This window comes from Danio rerio, chromosome 22 (assembly GCF_052040795.2).
Source record: "Danio rerio strain M-AB ecotype USA chromosome 22, GRCz13ab, whole genome shotgun sequence".
In the NCBI taxonomy this organism is placed as follows: Eukaryota; Metazoa; Chordata; class Actinopteri; order Cypriniformes; family Danionidae; genus Danio; species Danio rerio.
The window spans coordinates 41761904-41779971 of NC_141042.1; the positions used below are offsets into that span (position 1 = coordinate 41761904).

An 18068-nucleotide genomic window follows, 5' to 3' on the forward strand; every position below is an offset into this window, starting at 1 on the left:
GCCAATAGCGTTTAGTTTAGCATTGCTGACAGTGGAAGTGGTTGAGATCAAGCACATCAAATGAACAGCCAATGAGAAGAAAGGGGCGGGGCATGTCAGACACTAGACAGCATTTAATTGGCTTAATCAGAAACTAAGCATGATGTGACGTTTACAAAACCGTTTAGATCTATTTAGGGGGAAGTGACCAGCAACTTTGCGTGTTTTGCCTCAGTTTCTTCTAAATGTGAATTTTGTCAGCAATTTGGTGCGCACTAGATTATAAACATCCTAAAAACGAATAATACTGATACTGAAATACCTGGATGAGTCTGAGTTATTCAGTGGTGGTTATCTGGGAATAACAAATGCAATAATGCTGCAACTGACCAATCAGAATCGAGTATTCCAGACAGACGTGTAATAAACTAATATACTAATAATGTCAACACAACTGATATTTGCAGCCTAAAAGGGTTGATCAAATCAATAAATTAACTGCAATCCAAGTAGTGCTGAAAGCTCTCCTGCAGTTCTTAATGTGTGTGTGTGTGTGTGTGTGTGTCTTCTGGGAGCTAATTATTCCTCCTCCATAACTGAACGTTTACTGGATCAATAAAGCCTCCAGCCAGACAGGAAGATGAACCTGTCCACATCCTGTGACATCATCACACCCTTGGGCCACACATAAAGCCAGGAGGACGTCCAGTGGACCTCACAATATTGTCTAATACTTTTAGATGTGAGGGCGGCGCAGTGGCGCAGTAGGTAGTGCTGTCGCCTCACAGCAAGAAGGTCGCTGGTTCAAACCTCGGCTCAGTTGGCGTTTCTGTGTGGAGTTTGCATGTTCTCCCTGCCTACGAGTGGGTGTTTCCCCAACAGTCCAAACACATGCGTTATAGGGGATAAAAATTGTCCGTAGTTTATGAGTGTTAATGAGTGTGTGTGGGTGTTTCCCAGAGATGGGTTGCAGCTGGAAGGGCATTTGCTGTGTGAAACTGTAGCGACCCCAGATTAATAAAGGGACTAAGCTGAAAATGAATGAATGAATGAACTTCAGGTGTGTTGCTGAGGAAAGGAAATACGTTTGCAGTCGCGCTTTAATTTGAATATGTCCGGAAATGGAAACGGAAGAAGCGAATATTTGACAGAAGCCTTTGAACTGCAGATATCACTTTCATCCTGGAGATTTCTTCATGTCCCAGTAACCGAGAATAAGATTCACACACACACACACACACACACACACACACACACACACACACACACACACACTGGTTTATTTCTCTGTCCTGTATGACTCAGCCTCTCCAAGGACTGAAATATCTCACTCTTCCTTTTCTCTGAGTATTTTCACTCCTTCCCTCCCTGTAAACCAGGCTCTGGTCTCTAACACACACACATGATCAACATCACACACACACAATTCTGCGATCAACTCATTATCTACTTATGGCTACAACTTAGTCATGATGTAAAACTGAACATCTTTGGCTACTTCACCTCTGAGGATGTGTAAGATATGGGTTGTTTTTCCATTTTTACTCCTCAGTTTTGCTCATCGAACAACCAAATGACCAGAGAAGTATCACATTGCATTCATGCGAGGATATAGTGTAAGTGATTAACATGTTAAGTCAATGCAAAGACACAAACAGACATCCTGCGGTGCGATTCGCGCGAATGTGGCGGCAAGAATGAGGCGATTTGTGTGAATGAAGCAATGCGAGTTAAGCGTTGTGCACATATCGCTCCAGTTCGAATATCAGAACTTCAGTGGACATTCACGTCGTGTTAACCAATCAGGAGCTTGCTCCTGTAGGGCCATGATTATGATATAGTGTGTGTTGTTGGTGACCTGAGGGAAAATCCTCCTGCCGACACCAGACAACAGCTCATCAAACTGGGCCCAGCTCAGTCTGAAGCAAGGGTATGATAGTTTTAGATTTTTCATTAGTTTTAGTTTCTATTTTGTTTTGACTTTTTGTTTTCAAATTTACTCAGTTTTAATTAGTTTTAGAGGCAGATTTACTACTGTTTATTAGTTTCTATATTTTGAAATGACTTCGTTTTAGTGTGGTTTTTATTAGTTTCAGTGTTTTTTTTCCTAAATAAGGATATTTGTTAGGTACAAGATTCAAAATCAACAGGATAAATACTGTATAATAAAAACTCAGCCATATATTTTTTGAAACCTGTATTCAGAGGACACAAGAACACTATCCAATGCCATACCCATCCTCAAACTCAAATACAGCAGCCTTCAGTACAATATGTGTGCAAGGCTGCTCTGAGGTTAGACACACAGTAGTGATGGGAAGTGCAGATCTTTAACGCGGATGTCAGGACTCAACATTATGCAGTCAGCAATAGTCATTTCAGTCAGTTAAAACATCACCATGATCTGAAAAATGTCTTACAGTAAAGTTCTGCAACCCAACTGAATCATGATGCACTTATTTAAATTCCTGTACGATTGTCTGTTAATAAACTTACGTTTTTCACCAGATGCTCTCATTTAAGCTCTCGGTTTACCCGCGCTGCTGTTGTTCAAGTTTAGTTCAGTCCCAGCAGGCTGCCATGAGATGTTTGTGTTTGATTCACTGAATCACGCATGCGCAGTGTTATCGGTTCACCGCTTCTCGGTGTAACTTTACTGTTCTAATAACTGAATGAGGGTATATTTTGGATTATTTAGAGTCATACGGGCGTATTAGGCTTGTTAAGTAGTTTGTTTGTGGATAATTGCTAACTGTAGACACGAATCTTTTCAAATGATTCAGTTCGATTTGGGGAAGTAGTTCAACCGGTTCACTTAGAAGATCCGGTTAAAAGATTCGTTCGCGATCGCGATACAGAAATACAACCCATTATTGGGCACAAACGTGTTAAAGTAGTTTAAAGTGTCTGTATTTAATGCTGTCACCGTGCTGCTGTCATGTCCACGCGTTGTTTTTGTCGCGGGAGCAACAGCGAGGATGACTGGAGGAGAACCGGCTCGATCTGGCCAATGGCAGCAGGAGACACTGAGATGCGAAAGGGTCAAACACAAACACCTGCAGCGGGAGTTATGTTTACTTCTAAAAGGCTTACAGTAAGATATTGTATGAAACAAAGTTACAAATACGAAAACGAAGAAGGTTTTTGCTATAATTGTAGTCAGTTTCAGTTAGTTTTGTATGTACACAATACAGTTAGCTCTGTTTTTTTAAAAACTCATTTTTATTTTTTATTACAGTTAACGACAATTATTTTACATTTTAGTTATAGTTTTTTTCGTTTGTTTTCGTTAACTATAATAACCTTGGTGGAGGTATGTGGGGAATTATGCAATTTAGATTATGAAAATATAACAGTTTGAAATATTTATAATTATCAGCCTATATATATCGGCTATCGACTAGTCTGAAGAGTTATCGGTTATCAATTTCGGCCACAAAATTCATATCGGTGCACCCCTAATTTGATTTAAAGGTGCCTTTCATGACACTCAAGGTCACCGTACAGGACAGCTAGAACATTCATTTATTTTTTTGTCGGCTTAGTCCCTTTATTAATCTGGTGTCGCCACAGTGGAATGAACCGCCAACCCATCCAGCAAGATTTTACGCAGCGGATGCCCTTCCAGCCGCAACCCATCTCTGGGAAACATCCACAAACAAACACTACTGACAATTCAGCCTACGCAATTTACCTGTACCGCATGTGTTTGGACTGTTGGGGAAGCCGGAGCACCCAGAGGAAACCCATGCGAAGGCAGGGAGAACATGCAAACTCCACACAGAAACACCAACTGAGCCAAGGCTCAAACCAGCGACCCAGCGACCTTCTTGCTGTGAGGCAACAGCACTACCTACTGCGCCACTGCCTCACCCACAGCTAGAACAATGAGTTCAAATAAAAACACAATAACAGTCTATAGAATACAATACAAACTTTAAGAAATGCAGTAGCGTCATCTAAGTCACTCAGTTTGGATTTAAATTGTCAAAGAGAGTCTAAATTACGAAGATCAGGAGGAAGTGATTTCCAAAGCTGAGGAAAAGTTATGAACAAGATTAGTAAGGTATGGAGGAGCGAGATTGTGCAGGATTAATTCACATTTGGATTTTTTACAGCTTTAAAAACATTAACTTCATCTTAGTTTCCCAGTGCTGGGTTGCAAATGGAAGGGCATCTGCTGTGGAAAACAAATGCTGGATAAGTTGGTGGTTCATTCCGCTGTGGTGACCCCTGATGAAAATTAATGAATGAACTTGTAGAACCGGCTACTAATGCTAAATGCAGTTCTCCACAATGCACAGCTCTATCTGTAGTCACACCAGCCTCCCGTGATCTTCATTCAGGGCTCTGATGGAGAGCAGGCAGAGAAACATTTCTGCTGCTTCAGCTCAACACACAAGCAAACTGAAGCCATTCAGCAGCGGCCATTGAAAGGCCCTGTGGCATGAAAAGCCCCTGGAACGGCCTGAACATTCCAGTCCAGAAATCATGAAAACACACACACACACACACACACACAGAGGCGCTTTCACTATTCTGGCTCCGACTGTCAGGATCCAGTGTCAGGCTTACATAAGATCTCGACCGCCGCTGATCCAGCATCTCCTCAACAATATTACAACAACACATATTTTCAATTCTTAAAGAGACAGTTCACCCTAAACTGAACATTCTGTCATCATTTACTCACCCTTCACTTATCACAAATCGTTTGAGTTATTACTCATTATTTCAAATCATTATTAAACTTTGTAAGCCAGACAGAGTTGACAATAACAGAGTTGATGAAAACAGAGTTGACAGTAACGCCCGATTCACACGGGGCTTCAGCGTCAACGCTTAACAGAGGGCGTGTCTGAAGTTGGGGCTGACACGGTTGTCATAGCAGCGTCAGCCAATGAAATTATTCTTTAATCGGCTGCTGTCTGAGCTAGTGTATTTGCATAAAGCAATCTGATTGGCTGACATGTCTGTCTTAAAAAGTTGAGAAATTCCCAACTTCTGCAGCAAGCAACGCCACTGAAGCGGCATAGATGGATCCACATTGCAGTTCGGCAATGCCTGACGTCACCCATTCAAAGTAAATGGAAATCATTGACGCTGACGCCCCGTGTGAATAGGGTGTAACATACGATACCAGAGTGGACAGTATCAGAGTTGATGATAACAGAGTTGATGATAACAGAGTTGACACTATGGGAGTTGACGATAACAGAGTTGACAGTATCAGAGTTGACGATAACAGAGTTGACACTATCGGAGTTGACAATAACAGAGTTGACATAATTAGAGTTAACGATAACAGACAGTAACAGAGTGGACAGTTTCAGAGTTGACGATAACAGAGTTGATAGTATCAGAGTTAACGATAACAGAGTTGGAGTAACAGAGTTGACGATAACAGAGTTGAGAGTAACAGAGTTGACGATAACAGAGCTGACGATAACAGAGTTGACGATAACAGAGTTAATGATAACAGAGTTGACACTATCGGAGTTGACGATAACAGAGTTGACAGTATCAGAGTTGACGATAACAAAGTTGACATTATTAGAGTTAACGATAACAGACAGTAACAGAGTGGACAGTATCAGAGTTGACGATAACAGAGTTGACGATAACAGAGTTGACATTAACAGAGTTGACAGTATCAGAGTTGACGATGACAGAGTTGACATTATTAGAGTTAACGATAACAGACAGTAACAGAGTGGACAGTATCAGAGTTGACGATAACAGAGTTGACGATAACAGAGTTGACGATAACAGAGTTGACAGTATCAGAGTTGACGATAACAGAGTTGACGATAGCAGAGTTGACACTATAGGAGTTGGCGATAACAGAGTTGACAGTATCAGAGTTGACGATAACAGACAGTAAGAGAGTGGACAGTATTAGACTTGACAGTAACAGAGTTGACGATAACAGAGTTGACAGTATCAGAGTTGACGATAACAGAGTTGACAGTAACAGAGTTGATAGTATCAGAGTTGATGATAACAGAGGTAATGATAACGGAGTTGACAGTAATTCATGTTCATTTTTGTTTATATTAATAAATACATTAACTAGCATAAACTATGTGTCTTGTATTCAGTGGTGGAAAGAGCACAACATCCACTTAAGTGGCAAATCCACTAGAGGGCGCAGTCTACATTTTTGCGAAATGTAAAATAAGTTGTTCTGGGTGCGTTTCATTGCACATTTCACATGACAAATCCACTAGAGGGCGCTATCTAGCTTTTAGTGAATCTGAAATATGTTACTTGAGGTTTAACAATATTTCTGTTTTTAGCATGTATAGCTGTGATGTAAGGGTCATGGTGGGTCAGAGCTGAAGATGCTGCTAGCCTGTTAGCATGCTAGCCTGTGGTCTGGGTGTCTCTGCTAATCTCTGCACAGACTCTTGGCCTGAACAGGTTGCATAGGAATGATTCCCTGACGGTAAGAAGATTAGCAGAGATGCTGCTGCTCACCACACACACCGAGACAGGAGGCTCTGAAACACACACACACACACACACACACACACACACACACACACACACACACACACACACAGGCACACACACAGGCACACACACACTTGTGCCTATGTGTCTGTTTGTGTGGGTGTGAATCTCTGTGTATGTCTGTGTGTGTGTGTGTTTTTTGTGTATCTCTGTTGTGTGTGTGTGTGTGTGTGTGTGTGCGTGTGTGAGTATACGTCTGTGTTTGTGTATCTGTGTGTTTGTATGCATGTGTGTGTTTGTGTCTGTGTGTGTGTGTATGTATGTGTGTTTATGTCTGTGTGTGGGCGTGTGTGAGTGTGTGTGTGTGTTTTTGTGCCTGTGTGTGTAGAAGTGCGTGTGTGTGTTGTTCTTTGTGTGTGTTATTTTCTATACCTGCTCTACAGTCTATTTGTGTGTGTCCTTGTGTGTGTGTGTGTGTGTGTGGGTGTGAGTCTGTGTGCTTGTGTATGTGTGTTTGTGTATCCTTTTTGTGTGTGCATATGTCTCTGTGTGTGTGCTTGTGTGTGTATGAATCTGTCTATGTGTGTGTTTGTGTGTGTGTGTGTTTGTTTGCATGAATCTGTGAGTGTGTGTGTGTTTGTGTGTATCCCTGTTTGTGTGTATATGTCTGTGTGTGTATCTGTGTGTGCGGTTGTGTATGTGTGTTTGTCTGTGTGTGTTATTCTTTATACCTGCTCTACAGTGTGTCCTGAATGTCTGTGTGTGTGTGTGTGTCTGTGTGTGTGAGTGTCTGTGAGTGTCTGTGTGTGTCTGTGTGTGTGTGTGTGTCTGTTCAGTGTGTGTTTGGATCAGTTCTGTCTAAGACCCTGATTATGAGCGTAATCTCACACATCTTCAGGTCACCGGTGTGAAAATGCAGCACTCAGAGCTTCCACACACACACACACACTTACAAATCAGCGTCTGCTCTCAAACAGCCGGTTCCTCAGTCTGTGTGTGTGAGTGTGCGTTCAGCCGCCGGATGTGAATTATGTAAGCTGGAAGTGTGGGATGGAGGTTATGTAGAAGCTCAGGTTTCTTCAAAGGTAGTATTTTAAAAGACGCAGAGCCTCGTTTATGGATTTCTGTGTAAAACACACACCACACGCTGCACCAAAACAACCAGCTTTTAGGATGATGGTTGCAAGATGAGGCTAAATAATTACTCTGGGTAAATTTTGTTGCCTGTTTCAGATGACAAATACACTAGAGGGCGCTATCTACATTTTAGGGAATCTGAAATACGTCACCTAGGGTGCGTTTTTGTTGTACGTTTCAGATGAGAAATCCACTAGAGGGTGCTTTGCTAAAATTAAAATAAGTTGCTCTACGTGCGTTTCATTTCATGTTTCAGATGACAAATACACTAGAGGGCGCTGTTGACATTTAAGAATATCTGAAATACGTTACTTAGGCTGTGTTTTGTTGTTTGTTTCAGGGGACAAATCCACTAGAGGGCGCTGTTGACATTTTAGCGAATCTGAAACACATTACCTAGGGTGCGTTTTGTTGTACGTTTCTGATGAAAAATTCACTAGAGGGTGCTGTCGACATTTTTGCTAAACGAAAAATAAGTTGCTCTACGTGCGTTTCATTTCATGTTTTACATGACAAATACACTAGAGGGCGCTGTTGACATTTAAGAATATCTGAAATACGTTACTTAGGCTGTTTTGTTGTACGTTTCAGGGGACAAATTTACTAGAGGGCGCTGTCGACATTAACAGATCTAAAATATGTTACCTAGGGTTCATTTTGTTCTACGTTTCAGATAAGAAATCCACTAGAGGGCGCTGCCAACATTTTTGCAAGACGTAAAAAAAGTTGCTCTACGTGCGTTTCATTTTACGTTTCAGATGTCAAATCCACTAGAGGGCGCTGTTGACATTTTAGCATATCTGAAATACGTTACTTAGAGTTCATTTTGTTGTACATTTCAGGTGACAAATCCACTAAAGGCCTACGTTTTTGCAAAATGGAAAATAAGTTGCTCTATGTGTGTTTCATTATGCGTTTCAGATGACAAATACACTAGAGGGCGCAATCTACATTTTAGTGAATTTGAAATACGTAACTTAGGGTTCATTTTGGGTATGTTTTAGATGACAAATACACTAGAGGGCGCTGTCTACATTTTAGTGAATCTAAAAAAAGTTACTTAGGTTCATTTTGTTTTAAATTCATAATTAAAAAATAATCATTTTAAGTTAATTATAAGGCCATGCAGTGGCGCAGTAGGCAGTGAATGAGTGTGAATGAGTGTGTATGAATGTTTCCCAGAGGAGGTTGCAGCTGGAAGGGCATCCGCTCCCTAAAACATGCTGGATAAGTTGGCGGTTCATTCCGCTGTGGCGACCCCGAAGTAATAAAGGGAAAATATAATAAAGCCGACAAGAAAATGAATGAATGAAGTTAATTATATCGGAAGAAAGATTGTTATTGCAACACTCAACACAACAAAATTGCGTATATTCCCAGTATCGTGCAGCACTAAATGAATGTTCTGGCACTGCAGCTCATTATAAAGCTTAATGTTTGCGAGTGTGTGTGACAGCACGACTGACCTTCACACAGCAGCTGGAGGTCACAGTGTTTCCCAAAAGCAGAGAATGGCTGTAATCAGCAGTGATTTTCAGCTCAGATCCCCCTCGGGCTCAAACACTAAAGCACATCACATTAACACACGAGACCCGCACCCATAAAGGCCAGAGCCAATCAATGAGCTCAGTCAGAACCTGAAGCTGGGACATCCTGAAGCCTGAGTCCTCCCATTCACAGACTAAACCAACTCCAAACACGACATTTATAAGACTGAACTACACTGTCAACAATATCTGTTAATCAACAGTTACCATATTTTCCAGTTCCCGTGTTTCCGTATTTTGTGATTCACAAGTGTTTATTTACAGCTGTGAATTGCATTATGGGATGTTGATGTCTGCTCTATCCACTTTTGATGTTCAAAATTCAACAATATAGCACTGCAAACTCACCGGCCACTTTATTAGGTACACCTGGCCAGCTGCTTCAGCCAATCACGCGGCAGCAGTTCAAACTGAGCATCAGAATGGGGAAGAAAGGGGATTTAAGTGATTTTGAACATGGCATGGTTGTTGCTGCCAGATGGGCTACTCTAAATATTTCAGAAACTGTTGATCTACTGGGATTTTCACGCACAACCATCTCTAGGGTTTACAGAGAATGCTCCGACAAAGAGGAAATATCCAGCGAGCGACAGTTCTGTGGGCGCAAATGCCTTGTTGATGAGGCCAGAGGTCAGAGGAGAATGGCCAGACTGGTTCCAGCTGATAGAAAGGCAACAGTAACTCAAATAAGCACTCGTTACAACCGAGCTCTGCAGAAGAGCATCTCTGAACACACAACACGGCCAACCTTGAGGCGGATGGGCTACAGCAGCAGAAGACCACACCGGGTGCCGCTCCTGTCAGCTAAGAACAGGAAACTGAGGCTACAATTCAAAATAATTGAAATACGTAACGGTTCATTTGGTGCACGTTTTAGATGACAATTCTACTAGAGGGCGCTGTCTGCGCATTAGCGAATCTGAAATACGTAACAGGGTTCATTTTGTGTACATTTTAGATGACAATTCTACTAGAGGGCGCTGTCTGCGCATTAGCGAATCTGAAATACGTAACAGGGTTCATTTTGTGTACATTTTAGATGACAATTCTACTAGAGGGCGCTGTCTGCGCATTAGCGAATCTGAAATACGTAACAGGGTTCATTTTGTGTACATTTTAGATGACAATTCTACTAGAGGGCGCTGTCTACGTTTTAGCGATTGGAAATACGTAACAGAGTTTATTTTTGGTACGTTTTAGTTGACAAATCTACTAAAGGGTGCTGTCTACGTTTAAGCGATTGTAAATAATTAAGAGTTTATTTTGTGTTCGTTTTAAATGGCAAATCTACTAGAGGGCGCTGTCTGCGCTTTAGCGAATCTGAAATACGTAACAGAGTTTATTTTTGGTACGTTTTAGATGATAAATCTACTAAAGGGTGCTGTCTACGTTTTAGCGAATCTGAAATGCGTAACGGTTCATTTTGTGAACGTTTTAGATGACAAATCTATAAATCTTCTAATGGGTTTTTTAGGGGGACAACTTAACTGATTTATGTTCAATTCACTTAAATTAGTTAAAAAAACGATTAACTCAACTTAATTGGACGACATGAAGCAATTGTGTCCACTCCGGCATATTTTGCAGTGTTTTTCCTGCGATCACACACACAGCAGCCCAAATGCTCTTTGCATCACACTCGCGAGCGCACATCATGCCAGTGGCGTGTACTTTGGCACGTAAACACCTCTTCTGCTGTCCTTTGAGAGGTGCAGATCAAAGAAACGCGTTTGCAGCATCTCACAGATAATGAACAACAACAAATGCAGACGGCTTTGCATAATAAACGCTGTGCTGGAGAAGCAGCCGGGTCAGAGGTCAGACGTTTAGATAGAAAAACTCCAGCATTTGCAAGACAAATCCCAGCCGCTCTTCTGGCGGACGCTGTGTTTCACGAGGAAGTGTTTCAGAAATCATCATGCAGAGATATGCAAAACCCGCAGGACACGCTGGCCTGCTCTACTTTACAGAAATGAACACAGGTTGGACTGGAGCGTTATTTTATCATCGTTATTTGAGGTAGAGCGGCACCGTACGGCGAGGAGTTACTTACTTCGCAATATTTTATTTTACTGTGATCTATACAGTTACCCCTCCTGAATATATTCACCCCAATCTCTGCTGAATTTTTCAGCACATTTCTAAACAAAACAGTTTTAGGTAAGTCATTTCTAATAACTGATTTCTTTTCTCTTTTCCATGATGGGATCACATAATATTTCACTAGATATTTCACTAGTGTTCAGCTTAAAGTGACATGTAAAGGCTTCACTAGGGTAATTAGGGTAAAGTTAGGGTAATTAGGCAAGTCATTGTATAACAGTGGTTTGTTCTGGAGACAATTCAACACTAATATCGTTTAAGTGGGCTAGTAATATTGAGCTTAAAATGGCTTCTAAACAATTAAAAACTGCTTTTATTCTAGCCGAAATAAAATAAATAACACTTTTTCCAGAAGAAAAAATATTAGAGGAAATACTGTGAAAAACTCCCGAATCTGTTCAACACCATTTGGGAAATATTTGAAAATGAAAAACAAATTAGGAAAGGTAAGTGCTTTATGGTTTCCAGCAGAGTCCAACATGTACAGAAATTGAATAATTAAATGTAAAATAACACCGTACAGTCTTCATTATAATAATAATTTACTAAAAAACTGTTTATTAAACTTACAAATGTACATTTTACTTGTGGCCGAACGCTTTAAACTCGCTTGAAATGCTTTTAAAACACAAGGAAATGATAACGTTTCACTCTGTTATGGTTATTCTGTGACTCCACAAATCTCAACATTGTACCTCCTGATTTGTGACTATTGCGGACCCATATGTTGCGATATCGATGCTATATGTTGTGCCGCCCTTATTGAATGGCTGTTGCAAGTTTTGTTTCTCCAAATCTCGGATTCAGCAAATCTCAGAGCTGCTCTACTGGTCTCAGATCTGCTGACGGTCCACGTGTTTGAGTTTGGTAACTCATTCGCTGGGTTTCCAGCAGCCGGTGTTCATGCACAATTAAAGCATCGCATTGGAAATCAAATCAAGATCAAATTTACACTCAATTTTTAGCATTCAGACACACAAAAATGCACATTTGTAACTTCAGTTGGTAGTTTTCCTTCAGCTTAGTCTCAGACTTAGGTCGCCACAGCGGAATGACCTGCCAAATATTCTGACGATCAAGTCAGTGTGCTGATCAGCTAATGTATATGCTCATAAAAATATATTATTTGCTAATTAAATAACAACTGCGGCTCAATTCGAAGGCTGCGGCGTCCCCTGGAGGTCGCATTTTCAGCCTTTAAATAAATCCACTGTTTTCCACTAACTGGCAACCCAGAGTGCTGGAATATAACTGGGTAAACTGGCAGTGGGCTGGTTATAGAGAGCAAAACAGACAGACATTGCCAACACACATTCACAAAGCAGAATAACTGACTTCAGCATTGTGTTTCAGTGTCCACTTAGCATGTTTCAGAAATATCAGCGAACATATTACGCTATTATTATGTTTTAGAAGAGGCAAAAACCTGCATACAGCAATTTTAAAATGTGGCATGTTGTTTTTTTTACTCTACTTCCAGCACCTCTGATTTCAACCAACAACTCGAGCATTTAAGCAGCACCAAAGTGAAATCTGCCATCTGATTTAGTCCAAAAATAAACAGCCCGTGCAGGGTTTCAGTACACAAGCCTATTTATGACAAGATCAGACATGAAGTTTATATATACCCCAGCCTGCCTGAGCACCTGCTGCCTGCATTATAAGTCACAGTGAAGAAACTTTTCAGTTTAAATTATTCACTTAAATTATTATTACATTTTTAAATCTACGCATGGGGACTTTAATTTTGTATCTCTGTCATGCTATTATAAACAACCACCTTTAAGATCTGGAATATGCTGAGATCAGGGGGGTATTCCAGAAAGCTGGGTTAACTTATCATCTGCTAAACCTTGAACTTTCGGTTGATTAACTTAAAACCTGCTTACGGCGAGTATGTCGGTTCCAGAACAGCTGATAAGAGTTAGTTAAATCAACCGTGGGTTAATGCGCGCGCACCTGAAGGCATTTTCAGTAGATCGCCGAATTCACAAGTCGCCATAGAAAGTCACGGGCTGCGTCCGAAACCGCCTACTACTCAGTAGGTGCTGCATTTAAATTTAAACGCACTACTCGGCAGTTAGAAAAGTGCATTCTATACAGTATGAACGTGAAAAGTATCAATGGAATTCAACGTACGACATCTGTTATTTTGTCATGGTCACACGACCTACCTGCGTCACTTCCATTAATTAATTCACTTGCAGGGCATTATGGGATAGCGCAGCGTGCATGGGATGGGCACTCCAGAATCTCGCCGGAAGTAGCAAGTCATTCGGGTACTTCTCGCATACTGATTTTCCAATTCTATGAATTCGGACACACTACTCGGCTCGCTGATTTTAGCGTACTGTATAGTATGGAAGTATGCGATTTCGGACGCACTTTACAGAAGCAGAGCTGGAGGTTTTAATGCTGGTGTATGAGGAATTAAGGCAGATTATAAAGAAAAAGCAATACTCATCTGCATCAATAAAGGAAGAAATATCAGATAAAAAAAATAACAAGAGAAAATCCGTTAAATTACACATGCTTCCCTCCCTTTTATTGCAATCAAAAAAATTAAATGTAACTTTAACATCCTTTTTGAGTATGTTGTGTAACTAGGGATGCAACGATTATAGATTTTGATTGTACGATTATAATCTGAGAAATAATCACGGTTATCATGATAATTATGCATTCATTCGATGGATTTGCTCTTCAGTGTTTGGACTCTCAGTAATGATATAAACCACACTGAACTGAGCTAAACTGAACTGAACTTAAACACTAAAAACTGAACCACACTGATCCAGTTACTGTGACCATTTATGTGAAGCTGCTTTGACACAATCTACATTGTAAAAGCGCTATACAAATAAAGCTGAATTGAATTGAATTGATTTTTTTAAACATCACTAGTTTAGAAAATCACATGAAAACTCCTCATATTTTACAGTGTTATTTATTGCTGCTCAGTAACCACTTAATACAGCACAGAATAATATTAAAAACAAACAATAGTCAATTTCTCTCTTTGTGCTAAAAAATAAGTAACATTTTTGACATTAAAACAATTTTACACTGTAAATAAATGACAGAACAATCAATAAATAAATTAAAAGTAGTATTTGTCTAAATGCAGGGCTTGAAATTAACTTTTTTTACTTGGCAGCACCGGTGCAAACTCATGCGAACTCAGAAATAACAACTGACTCAGCCAGGACTCGAACCAGTGACCTTCTTGTTGTGCTAACCACTGAGCCATTCATTCATTCATTCGTTTTCTTGTCGGCTTAGTCCCTTTATTAATCTGGGGTCGCCACAGTGGAATGAACCGCCAATTTATCCAGCAAGTTTTTACGCAGCGGATGCCCTTCCACCTGCAACCCATCTCTGGGAAACATCCACACACACGCAAATTCAGACACACACTCATACACTACGGACAATTTAGTCTACACAATTCACCTGTACCGCATGTGTTTGGACTGTGGGGGAAACCGGAGCACCCGGAGGAAACCCACGCCAACACAGGGAGAACATGCAAACTCCACACAGAAACACCAACTCAGCCAAGGCTCGAACCAGCAACCTTCTTGCTGTGAGGCGACAGCACTACCTACTGCGCCACTGCTTCGCCCACCACTGAGCCACTGCTTGGTAAAAACCTGTGGTTCCTAATACAAGTGCTTTATAAATAAACTGTCCTGAATTTGGGATTAAAGCACGGTATATTCCAGTGCGTGTGTGAAGATTTTACTCTGTGTTATTGATCACATGAGCAACATGACATGAATGCAGCTGTGTGTGTTTTTAAAGATTCAGATGTGTTGTTGTTGTTAATGAATAATACTATGATCTGTTAGGTGTTAAATCTCACACACTCACACCACTGACTGCAGGACGGTGCATTAATAAATACAAGAAGGAAAGAGAAAAGTCTGGGATGGATTGAACAGTCACAGGAAGCGGCTCCGCAAAGATCCTTCCTCAAGAGGAAACACTTCTGGAAAATAAAATGCCTCTGGACACACACACACACACACACACACACACACAAATATATACATATACACACACATACTGTGCATTGCACACTTATAGACATTCACACACAGATATACACACAAAAACACATATACACAAACACACATATACATCTATATAAACATACACACACAAATAGAGACAGGTATACACACACACATACAGACATGCACACGTATACAAACACACACACAAAATGTAGATAGCACATATTTAGACATACACACAGATATACAGACACACAAGCACATACAAACACGTATACAGACCCACAAACACACACATCTACATCTATACATACATACCCACACATAGACACAGACACACACACACACACATACACATATACAGTTCATACACAGACATATTTACACTAATATACACACATATTTACACACACACACACACACACACTTGCAAACACATGTACACACACACACAAACAAATACTGTACATAGCACACATAAAGACATACACACAGATATACAAACAAATACACACATATACACACACTAGGGTTGTAACAATATACCGGTATGACGGTTTACCACGATTTGAACGTGCACGATTATCATACCATGAACAATTGCATATCAACGGTTTTAACCCTTAAAGACCGAGACAGCCGCCCGCGGCTAAAAATAAGTATTGCTCTTAAATGTTTAATAACTTTTGATCCGCTGATCCGATTCATACAATTCAAAGATTGGCATAAAGAAGAGAATCTCAGCTTTCCAGTGCTGTATCACATAACATTCGCGGACTTTCAGAGGCTCCGGAATCAGTGCGGTTACGTCATCAACATTTGACAACGCTGATTTGACAAAGAAACGCTCGTCTCTGTGTCTCCGGACAAATCAGACATGATACATTGATGCATTGTCCCTCCTCCATGCCCAGATTGGTTCAAACTCGCTATATCACAACCAATAAGCATAGGTTTCGCTTTTGTTTGTGGACCAAGGCTGTTTCTCAATTCCAAGAACGCAGAGAATGGACTTGCGTTCTTGTAGAGTGCGGTCTTGCCAGCTGTCCTCGGAAGAACGAACTCAGGAGACCGCGAGGGCAGAGAACGCGTCCTTTGAGAAATGGGATGCTGCGTTCTTCCTGATGGTCATGTGACCTTCACGCGTTTTAAATGGAAATTAATTAAACATTACAGCCTTCATACAACGATTTATTGTTTCCCCCCTCTTCAAAATATATACTTTGCATAAAAACATTATAAATATACTCTGCACATTATAAATAAAACAAATTTTAATACGAATTTCATCAAACAAACACAATTAATGTGTTTATTCCTTTATTAAGATGTTCATGTTAATGTTTACCTTCACCGTTTCATTTAGGGAAACTCCTGAGGTAAATAAGTAATATCTCTGAACTTTAATAATAAATCTAAATAAAATGCTGCGCTTCCCACCTCCAGTCGCAATGACTTCTGGGACTTCCAGAGCGAGCTCGCTGTTGAAGTCTGCATCGGTGCGTCCTCGATATCAAGAACACATCCGGGAAGTTTCACGCGTCCTCCGTACTTGCGGTCTTGAGTATTGGAACTGAACTTAGGCAGCTGATGATGACGTTTCACGAGGACACAAGACCGCTGAAGAACGCATATTGAGAAACAAGCTTTTTGAACAACACGGAATGAGAGATAGGCATACATTTATGCGCGGCTAAATAAAACGCAAAAAAAAAGTTTTGCATGAAATAATTCTCATACTAAGTACTTTTGCATGCACAGCAGCACAGAAACATGACAAAACAGTGACACAGCAAAGACGAACTGCTGCTCTTGCTGTTTTCAAAAGACGCAAATGAAGATGCAGCTGTTTGTCTGCATTGCAGACAACCATATCCAAATCCATATCCACAGACAACCATATCCATATCCATAGACAACCATATCCATGCTGGCACATAAAACCTAAGGATGTTCCATATTTAATCTAGTTTCGTTATGTAACTATTTATAGTATAGTAAATATTTATATCTATTTTTTTACTGAGGATTTGCACCATGTTTATTTGGACTTTGACACATTATTTATTATTTTCTTATTTTTATTTGTTCATTGTAAGTGGTGTTGTTTATAGTAACTAAAAATATATTATTTGAAAAAAGTCAAATTTGCTTCACTGTTCTATTATTTTGTAACATACCGTATACCGCGAAACCGTCAAACCGTGGTATTGTTTTAGACGATTATCATACCGTGAAAAATTCATACCGTTACAACCCTAACACACACACACCTATAGAAACATTTACACATGCATAACACACATATAGACACATACACAGGCCCGCAAACACATATACAGACACACATACATACATACATACACATATGCACATGTATACACTCACATGTGTACAAACACACACATGCACACACGTTTACACACTCACACATATACACACAAATACATACACACATGTACACAAACACACACATATACAAGCATGCATGTACACACATATATACATGCACACACACATATACACATATACAATGCGCACACACACACACACACACACATATACATACACATATACACACACATATATACAGTGCATATACCCACTTATATCTACACATGTACACACACATACACATATACACAAACACACACACACACACACACATGTATATATACATACACATATACACACACATATATACTTGCGCACACAAATATACACATATACAGTACGCGCACACACACGCACACACACATATTTAGACACATATATTACATACATACACATATACACACACATGTGTAATAATCAAGAAACGTTGCTG

General features: G+C 40.3%; 2 protein-coding genes and 1 long non-coding RNA gene across 6 annotated transcripts in view; 1 reads left to right on the forward strand and 2 right to left on the reverse strand.

Annotated features, from left to right (window-relative positions):
- Positions 1-18068, reverse strand: part of si:ch211-126j24.1 — an 89754-nt gene that overhangs the window by 55990 nt on the left and 15696 nt on the right. The gene's annotated exons all lie outside the window — the stretch shown is intronic.
- The window catches only part of anos1b (anosmin 1b), a 347052-nt gene continuing 330323 nt past the window's right edge, over positions 1340-18068 (forward strand). The window contains exon 1 of the transcript XR_015521059.1: positions 1340-3073. The gene's annotated coding sequence lies outside the window, so the exon portion shown is untranslated. The remainder of the gene's footprint in view (positions 3074-18068) is intronic.
- LOC147831696 (uncharacterized) lies at positions 8146-14885 on the reverse strand. Its single transcript, XR_015522469.1, has 4 exons — positions 11901-14885; positions 10725-11840; positions 9969-10625; positions 8146-8217 (listed from the first exon to the last, which is right to left on the reverse strand). It is a non-coding gene; the product is annotated as an uncharacterized LOC147831696 (long non-coding RNA).